The sequence below is a fragment of the Periplaneta americana genome, chromosome 3, assembly GCF_040183065.1.
Source record: "Periplaneta americana isolate PAMFEO1 chromosome 3, P.americana_PAMFEO1_priV1, whole genome shotgun sequence".
Lineage (NCBI taxonomy): Eukaryota > Metazoa > Arthropoda > Insecta > Blattodea > Blattidae > Periplaneta > Periplaneta americana.
Window position 1 is genome coordinate 51,883,181 of NC_091119.1, and position 8,609 is coordinate 51,891,789.

At 37.4% G+C, this 8,609-nt stretch overlaps 1 non-coding gene across 1 annotated transcript; it reads right to left on the bottom strand.

The window, feature by feature from the left end:
* Positions 1-7,613: 7,613 nt before the first annotated feature.
* Positions 7,614-7,685, bottom strand: TRNAY-GUA (transfer RNA tyrosine (anticodon GUA)). The gene has a single exon. It is a non-coding gene; the product is annotated as a tRNA-Tyr (tRNA).
* Between the last annotated feature and the right edge of the window lie 924 nt (positions 7,686-8,609).

Here is an 8,609-nt window from a genome sequence, read left to right on the forward strand (position 1 = left end):
TTTACGGTAATGGGTTGTTAGCCATTCGTTCAACCCCCCCCCCCAAGCTGGAGGACCACCCCTTATCGGCTGTTCACGACTGTTTATTCAATATATTCGCATCTACCCTCCATATATGGAGACCGTCTCCTCTATCCACAATCTGAGGTCGTGCCATGCTGTGGTCATAGGGACCCACAATACATGGGCCTGGAACTGGTACTGAAAAAAATTTAACTATTTGTTATGACCGTGACGAACATTACCGTAGGCATGAAAATTTCCATTAGTTTTTATGTAGACAGCTTCCCCCCCACCCCCCCAGATATAGGCCCTTCATTGCTCTGGACGCACTGCAGTCTTAGGCTTATTGTGCTACCTATGTTTTATAATTTAATACCGATTCATCAGCCCTGCTACCTTGATTAAGGTATACAGTCCAAATATAGAACTTGGTTCAAAATCTTTTGGTTCTAGAGAATCTTTCCCAAAGATAAGGTATCTTCTGCGAGGCAATGCATCGCAGGAGCAAATAATGTGCTGGGGTGTTTCACAGAATCTACAGTCTAGGTTACCTTGAAGTATGCCTATTAAATTAAGATGCTTTTTCACAGGTGCATGACCCATGAGAAAAGCTGTGACTGCTCTCAGCTGAAACCTATTACATCTCTTTGTTGCATGGTCTAATAATAAATTGTTTCCCATGGTTAATACCTGGTATCTTAATCCAGGTTTTATAATGTTGAACCTTGGACCATTTTTAATTGCTTCTCTGACAGGACACCTAGGTATTCTGAGAGCTGGCTCTGGTCCAATATATTTTGAAGCCATTCCTTGTCTTGCAAGTTCGTCAGCTTTTTCGTTTCCCTCAATACCACAATGCCCTGGTACCCAGATGAGTTTAACCTCATTCTGTTCTGCCAGGGTCGAAATTATATTGAGGCAATTAAGAACCAGCCCTGAAGTAACAATATGGCTATTTAAAGCCATAAGGGCAGCCTGGCTATCCAAGAATATAAGAATCTGCTTTCCTATATAAGCTCTTCTTATATTTTCAAGAACGCATTGGATAATGGCGTATATCTCTGTTTGAAAAACAGTGGTATATTTACCCAAGGGGAAGCTTAAGCTAACCATTGGTCTGATGCCATAGACTCCTGATCCAGTTCCTGAGTCTGTCTTTGATCCGTCTGTGTACCACATCAGAGACTGGTCAGGAAATTTTGGAGTTTTGTTTTTCCAAAGTTCAAAGTCAATGATGACTCTGAAATTCTTTGTATAATGTCGAACAGGATTCATATGGTCTGATTCCATGCACAGTATGTCATCTGCCATAAATCTCTTGAATTCCAGCAAACCTGATTCTACATCTGAGAATATCAGTTGCTTAGAATGTTGCAGTCTACAGAGAGCCATTCTCGCTTCCTCCATTACTACTTTGTCTAATGGAGTTAAGTTTAAGAATGCTTCCATAGCTGGAGAGGAAGTCATTTTCATGGCTTCCGCTATAGCCATACAGGCTGTTCTTTGAATTCTGCATAGTTTGATTTTGGAGTTGTTTTGAAGGACTTTTTTCCACCAAACGAGAGCTCCATAGGTTATAGATGGTTTGATTATCCCAGTGTAGATACAGTTAATCATACTAGGCCTTAGTCCTCATTTTTTTTCGTATGTGTGTCTAACAGTTTCAAAAACTGTATTTGCTCGTTGTGTTATTCTTTTTAAATGTTGATTCCAGTCCAGAGTCAAAAATCACCCCTAAGTACTTTACTTCCTCAACCATTTTGAGTTTTTCACTTTTAAGAAATAGTGGTCCTATTCCCTTCAAATTTCTTTGTCTTGGTGAAAGGTACTAAGGCTGTTTTATGAGAACTGATCTTAAGACCTTCTCTCTCAGCCTATGTTGTCACTTTATTTAGAGCCACTTGCGTAAGTTCTCCAATGGTATTCGTGAATTTTCCCCGAACTATGATGGCTATATCATCAGCATAGCCCGTAATATCAAATCCTAGATTACTGACTTCATCCAGTAATCCATTTACAACTAAGTTCCACATGATGAGTGATAATACATCTCCTTGTGGACATCCTCTCATGACCTTTGCAGCTAAATTGCTGCCCATGAGGGTTGTATGTACCACTCTGCCTTTCAACATGGACTCAATCCATCTGATGCCGGTTTCATTTATACCATGTTTCTTTGCAGCTGTAATAATAGCTTTAAAGGAGGTATTGTCAAAGATACCTTCAATATCAATGAAGGCACCTAGTGCCACTTCCTTTGCTTTAATTGTCTTTTCCAATTTTCGTGAAATCTGAAAAAGTACAGTCTCTGTTCATCTGCCTTCACGATAGGCATATTGGTTCTTGTGCAAAGAAAAAGTATTCAAAGCACCGTCCCTTACATGCCTGTCTACCAATTTCTCAAGAGTTTTGAGTATAAATGACATTAAACTGACAGGTCTTAGGGACTTCGCCATTGTCAAAGATTTCCCTGGTTTTGGTATAAATACCACCCTTGTATGCCTCCAGTTCATTGGTATGTGTCCCAAAGCCAAACTAGCCTTTAAAATAAGGATCAATTGCTTGGACATTGGTTCAAATCCTTGTTGGAGCATGATGGGCATAATTCCATCATATCCTGGGGATTTGTGTGGTTGGAATGAGAACACAGCCCATTTCAACTTCTCATAACTAATACTTTTGGCAGTTATCCAGTTTTCTCTGGTAATCCGGAAATTCAAGTCCAAAACCATCCCAGCCACCAAGTGGCTCTTGTATAATTTGTGTACCAGGGAAGTGGACATGGAGGAGTTCCTCCAATGTTTCCGTCTCTGTTTTAGTAAATTCTCCGTTTTCTAATTGGAGATTGCCAATAGCACAGCGAGAGTCTTTACTAAGACACTTCTGGAGTCTGGCACATTCTGGAGCCTGTTCTATCTCCTCACAGTGTCTTCTCCAGGAGGCCCTTTTAGCTTCTCTCAGGGCTTTATTATATTCGATTAAACACCATTTACATCCAGTCCATTGTCCTGTTATCTTTGCTACATTGAATAGCCTTCGTGTCTCCTTCCTCTTATTAGTAAGGTCTTGGTTCCACCAGGACAGATTCCTGATGACCTTCCTTGTTTTAAGAGGACAGTTGTCATTGTATGCAGAGATAATTGCATCTTGCAATTGCTCTGCAGCAGTTTTTAAGTCAGAAAAGTCATTAATCATATCGTCCATCTTCATTAGAAACCTGGTTAGGTCTTCCTTATAGGAGCCCCTGTCTGTCTTTTTTGGATCCCGATAAGATTCTTCCTGTTTAAAATTACATAATATTACATCCTCAGATACATAGCAGTTTTTAATAAACTGGTGGCCAGAGTTATATTGATAACTTCCTGCCTTCTAGAAGTAACAAAGTTAGGTCTGTTACCAACATTAGCTGTATCCAGGTTATTAGAAGCAATAAAATTGTACACAGAGACTCACCTCTGTTGTTGGTGTTTGAACTCCCCCACGCAGTGTGATGGGAGTTTGCATCACAGCCGATGACCAGCTGGCCACCAACTTGTCCACATCTCTGGCGTGAGGTAAGCCGATCCAAGAACTATCTCCCTCGGTCCCTCCTCACGTGATGATTTTATTTTTACTGCCGTAAGGTCCTTAGAACGAAGGTTCATTAATGGCAATATTTTTGTATTATTTTTAATTATAATCCAGGTTCTTGGAATCTTGATGGTTCTATTGTATATCAATTCCCCACCAGCCTTCTTGAGACCTCTGATTATACCATTGTAGCACCAGGGTTCCTCGGCATATGTTGTGATCTTGAAGAATTATGGTAGACAATGGATGAGTGCTACATCACTTTACTCACAGAGCAGACGATGCTACCCTACTGTGACATAGATTTACCTGCTACCGTCTCAGAAGTTAGAAAATACATTAAAAATCGAAACCTAAGAAAATGCCAGGCCCTGATGGAATTATGAACCATGATTTACAAAATATACTGGGAAACATTATCATAATTTTGACAACAATAATCAATCTTGCTTTGCAATATTATATTTCCCAAAACCTTGGAAAGAAGCAACCATAATAACTTTTCCCAAATCTGCAAAATCTCCACATCATATTTCAAATCATAGACCAATTGGAGGCCCAAATGCAAAAAATGCCTAAGTCCACTTTCTTAGTTTTGTGACAAATGAGCTTTGAATATTTTGAATATCTGTACAGTTAACACTTTCTTTTCAAGTAAATTGAGTTTGGTTCTACGAAATACTATCCAACCAATGACTTGACTTGAGAAATATTTTTTCGAAATCTAATTTCCATCCAGATATTAAGGCTTAAAGAAATGGACTTAGGCATTTTTATTCACAAATAATGAAAACTGAATTATTTTATACCCTTTACATAATGTTTTATTGTGTTATTTCACTTTTACATAATTCGTTAATGTAAATTACATATTTTTGCAGCATAACTACATACTAACTATAACTCTAAGAGGCTATTTTGTTCAGTTCAATTTTTTTTTAATTTCTAATGCTCAACATTATTATTATTTTTCTTAAACGTAGTATTTTTATTTTGTTATAGCCTAACTACTGTGTATAATGGCATAAATTACATATTGTAAGGTGCATCTGCATGCTCTTCTTCTAACTACAGATATAATTTATCACATTTTTTAAAGATTCGATGTTTCGTTATCATGAACTCATCACAACCATTTTGCCCTGTTATACATAAAGTTTGTTTCAATGCTGTAAATTTTAACACACTAGATTAAATATACCCACATTTTTCATGCACTCTCACCATCGTAATCTTTCCGTTTTTCTTGTATATGTTACACATTTTAATATTCCGAACTCAAATAGATTAAAAGCAATAGACCTACACCCTCTTTTTTCATTCCACATCATCTTGCATTTCCTCGGCTGTTTTTCCTCTGTTTGCCATTATAGTTTTGTAGAAATTTCGTTCATATTTTGGCACATATTGCAGGAGGTGCAATATATCATCTACTTTTTTCGAATTTATTGGACTGTATTGGCCATCGAAGTAAGGAGGTGGTGTTATGTTTCCTTTTCTGTGTCTTCCTACTTTGTACAAAGCATCTTCTCCTGCTTCGGGTCCGTTTCCTTTGAAAAAGTGCACATTTCTCCATTTGGATACAATAATATAGAAACAGATATGGAAATTTTACACATCACACCAAAAAGTTCACAGTTAAACATCCTAGAACAGTACGAAATATACAAGAATACAATAGCATACCCACAATATATACTTAACACACAATTGCAGTTCAATACGCACACATTATTCGACGTCATAATACATCATAACACACAAACAGCCAGCCCCCACCATAGGAACAACACACCCCCACCCCTACCATCAACAAATGCACATCACAGAGTCAAGATCACCAGTGGTTCAAGAGACTCTGAGGATGACGTGACATAGCGTCGAAATGGGCCGTCTGTCGAAGGTATATACTTTTTTAACAATTTTAACACTTTTTAATATAAGACTAAATAAATTTTATGTAAATGATTCCACTTTGACAATGTGATTATTTATGTCTTTCAATTGATAGATTGATATAGTGTGTTCATTGTTGGGAAGTGAAACCTCCCACACTGAAATTGGTTTCCATCGTGCAGTTTCACTGAGATATTTAATTGTCTTATACTTTCAATGGCATAATTTAGTTGTATTAACTCTTCTTTTAGTTGCGAAGACTCAACATTTACAGGGAGATTTTTAATCACAACTTGAAGGAGTTTGGTATCTCTGGGCTCATGTGAATAAAATTGAATTTTGTCATTCGTTTGTCATAGTCAGACCTTGAGCCGGTATGATATTTAATCCCTTCACTTGAGTAACTGAGTCGCAAAGGGTGTTCAAGAAAAGACTGCAGTTTCTTGTTTTGCCCGAAAATATGTCCACATAGAAGGAAGTTTCAATAAGAGAATAGCTGGAAGTAGGAATATTACAGATAAGGAAATAATGAAATATTATAAGTTAAATTTCTTTCTGGGCTCAATGGACTTAGGTATGCCATACTAGGGTTAACACAGTCGTATGCTTGTCTTATGTCCAAAAACAATGCTTCTAAATATTCAGATTTGTAAAATGCTAATTGAACATCTGTTATTAGAATAGCCAAGTTTTGAATTGTACCTCCTCTTCTGAAGCCATGTTGATCTTTTGGCCATAGACCATTAAATTCTAAATGATGTTGTATTTTGTCTGCTAGTATGACTTCTAATGTTTTTCATATGCATGATATGAGAGCTATGGGTCTGTAATTATCAATGGTCTTTATTTGGTTTTGGAAAATGCATCTGCCTAGGACTTGCGTTCTGGTTCGAATCCTCATGGGAGAAGAAATTTTCTCATGAAATTTCGGCCAGTATATGGGACCGCTGCCCATCCAGCATCGTGATGCACGTGGGGAGCTACGATAGGTAGCGAAATCCGGTTGCGAATGTCAGCTATAACGGCTGGGGGGATCATCGTGCTAACTACACGATACTTTCATTCTGGTTGGATGATCGTCCACCTCTGCTGGTCTAGGCCTTTCACGGGCTGTAGCGCACAGATGATGATGATGATGATGATAGGAATTATCTTGGTTATGTGCCAGTTAGGAGGTATTTCGTTATTAAGTATTGCTGTGTTATAAAAGCTGGTAAGAATTTTTATTCCACTGTCATCAGTGCCCAGTGTGGTTTTTGAAGGTTTTTATGTTGTGATCTTTTGTTGGTGAACCATTTGATTTTTGTCCAGAGTGTCTGAGTAGTTATGTTCGTTTCTAAGTTTTCACAGAAATGTTTCCAGGACTACTTTTTCTTGAATTTCAAAAAACGTTTAGTTTGAGCTGCCTGTTGTTTGAGAATAATATAGTTCGAGTAAGACATATCCTTATGGTAATTTGATAAAGCTCTTCTTCTCTTAGCTACTGCTTCGTTGCACGATGTGTCCCACCATGGTGCTTTCTTTGTCTTAATTGGTGTTTCCTTTGTGTTTTTGGGGTGAAAGATGTCTAAATAGTATTTCCTTGATTAAAACCGTATAATTTCCTGATTGTGGTAGATGACTTAATTTGTGTTGTATGAAACAGTTGAAGTTTGATATATTGTATATATTATTTTAATGTACCGAAGTACATATGATATTTCCATGCAGATATTCTGCGTCATCATACGATGAAAGAGTAATGGAACGGAGAAAAATTCTCTCCGGCGCCGGGATTTGAACCCGGGTTTTCAGCTCTACGTGCTGATGCTTTATCCACTAAGCCACACCGGATACAACTCCGACGCCGGTTAGAATCGTCTCAGATTAAGCTCCAACTCTTGGGTTCCCTCTAGTGGCCGCCCTCTGCACTACGTCATAGATGTCTATGAACGCAGGACCGAAGTCTATACCTGTGCTGAGGTGCACTCGATATGAGTGACTAGTTGGCCGGGATCCGACGGAATGAGTGCCGTCTTAAATCACGAAGTGATTTTACGCGTATCATATATATTACTTTAATGTACCGAAGTACATATGATATTTCCATGCAGATATTCTGCGTCATCATACGATGAAAGAGTAATGGAACGGAGAAAAATTCTCTCCGGCGCCGGGATTTGAACCCGGGTTTTCAGCTCTACATGCTGATGCTTTATCCACTAAGCCACACCGGATACAACTCCGACACCGGTTAGAATCGTCTCAGATTAAGCTCCAACTCTTGGGTTCCCTCTAGTGGCCGCCCTCTGCATCAGCACGTAGAGCTGAAAACCCGGGTTCAAATCCCGGCCCCGGAGAGAATTTTTCTCCGTTCCATTACTCTTTCATTGATATATTGTGTCGAAAGCATGTTTGTTGTTTTTGTCTTACGAAAGTATCGTTATTCAGGGGAATTCAAGATTGGAAAATGATCACTACCTAGGGCAATATCTTTCAAACATAATTTGTAAGTAGATTGAAGAGCATGCTTGTAGTTAATATAATAATTATAATATTTTTAATGTCAGAAAGTAGTTTATTTAAAATATTAGTTTTGGGAATTAATGAAAAGATATAATCTTTTTTCTGAAATTTTAAAAGGTTTCCCTCATTTTTGGTTTACAAGACCAATATATTTATTAAATTATTAAAACTAATGAAAATTATCTTTTTTTCTATTATATATTTTTGTGGTATTTGAGTTTTTTCTTCTAATCGTAAACATTTGCATGTAATAAAAGTAAGATCAGATGCTGTATTGCGTTGATTCCAATTTCCTATATGTGTCGCTGAATTGGAGTTTACTGTATACATACTATGTTGTATCCTTCCATTGTTTCCAGTATAGGATGATTGTGGCTGATTAATCTATTGGAAGTCTGATTCACAGGGAGAATGTTGAAATCTCCTGCGATGACTGTTGGAGTGGTCTTTGTTTTTCTAATTATTGCTTCGATTTTTTCTACTTGATATATATGGTTATGTGGAATATAGATGTTAATGAAACACATAGATTTTGTATTGATATATATATATATATATATATATATATATATATATATATATATATATATATATATATATATGTACTGTATCCAGTCCCCTTCACGTGATGTTTC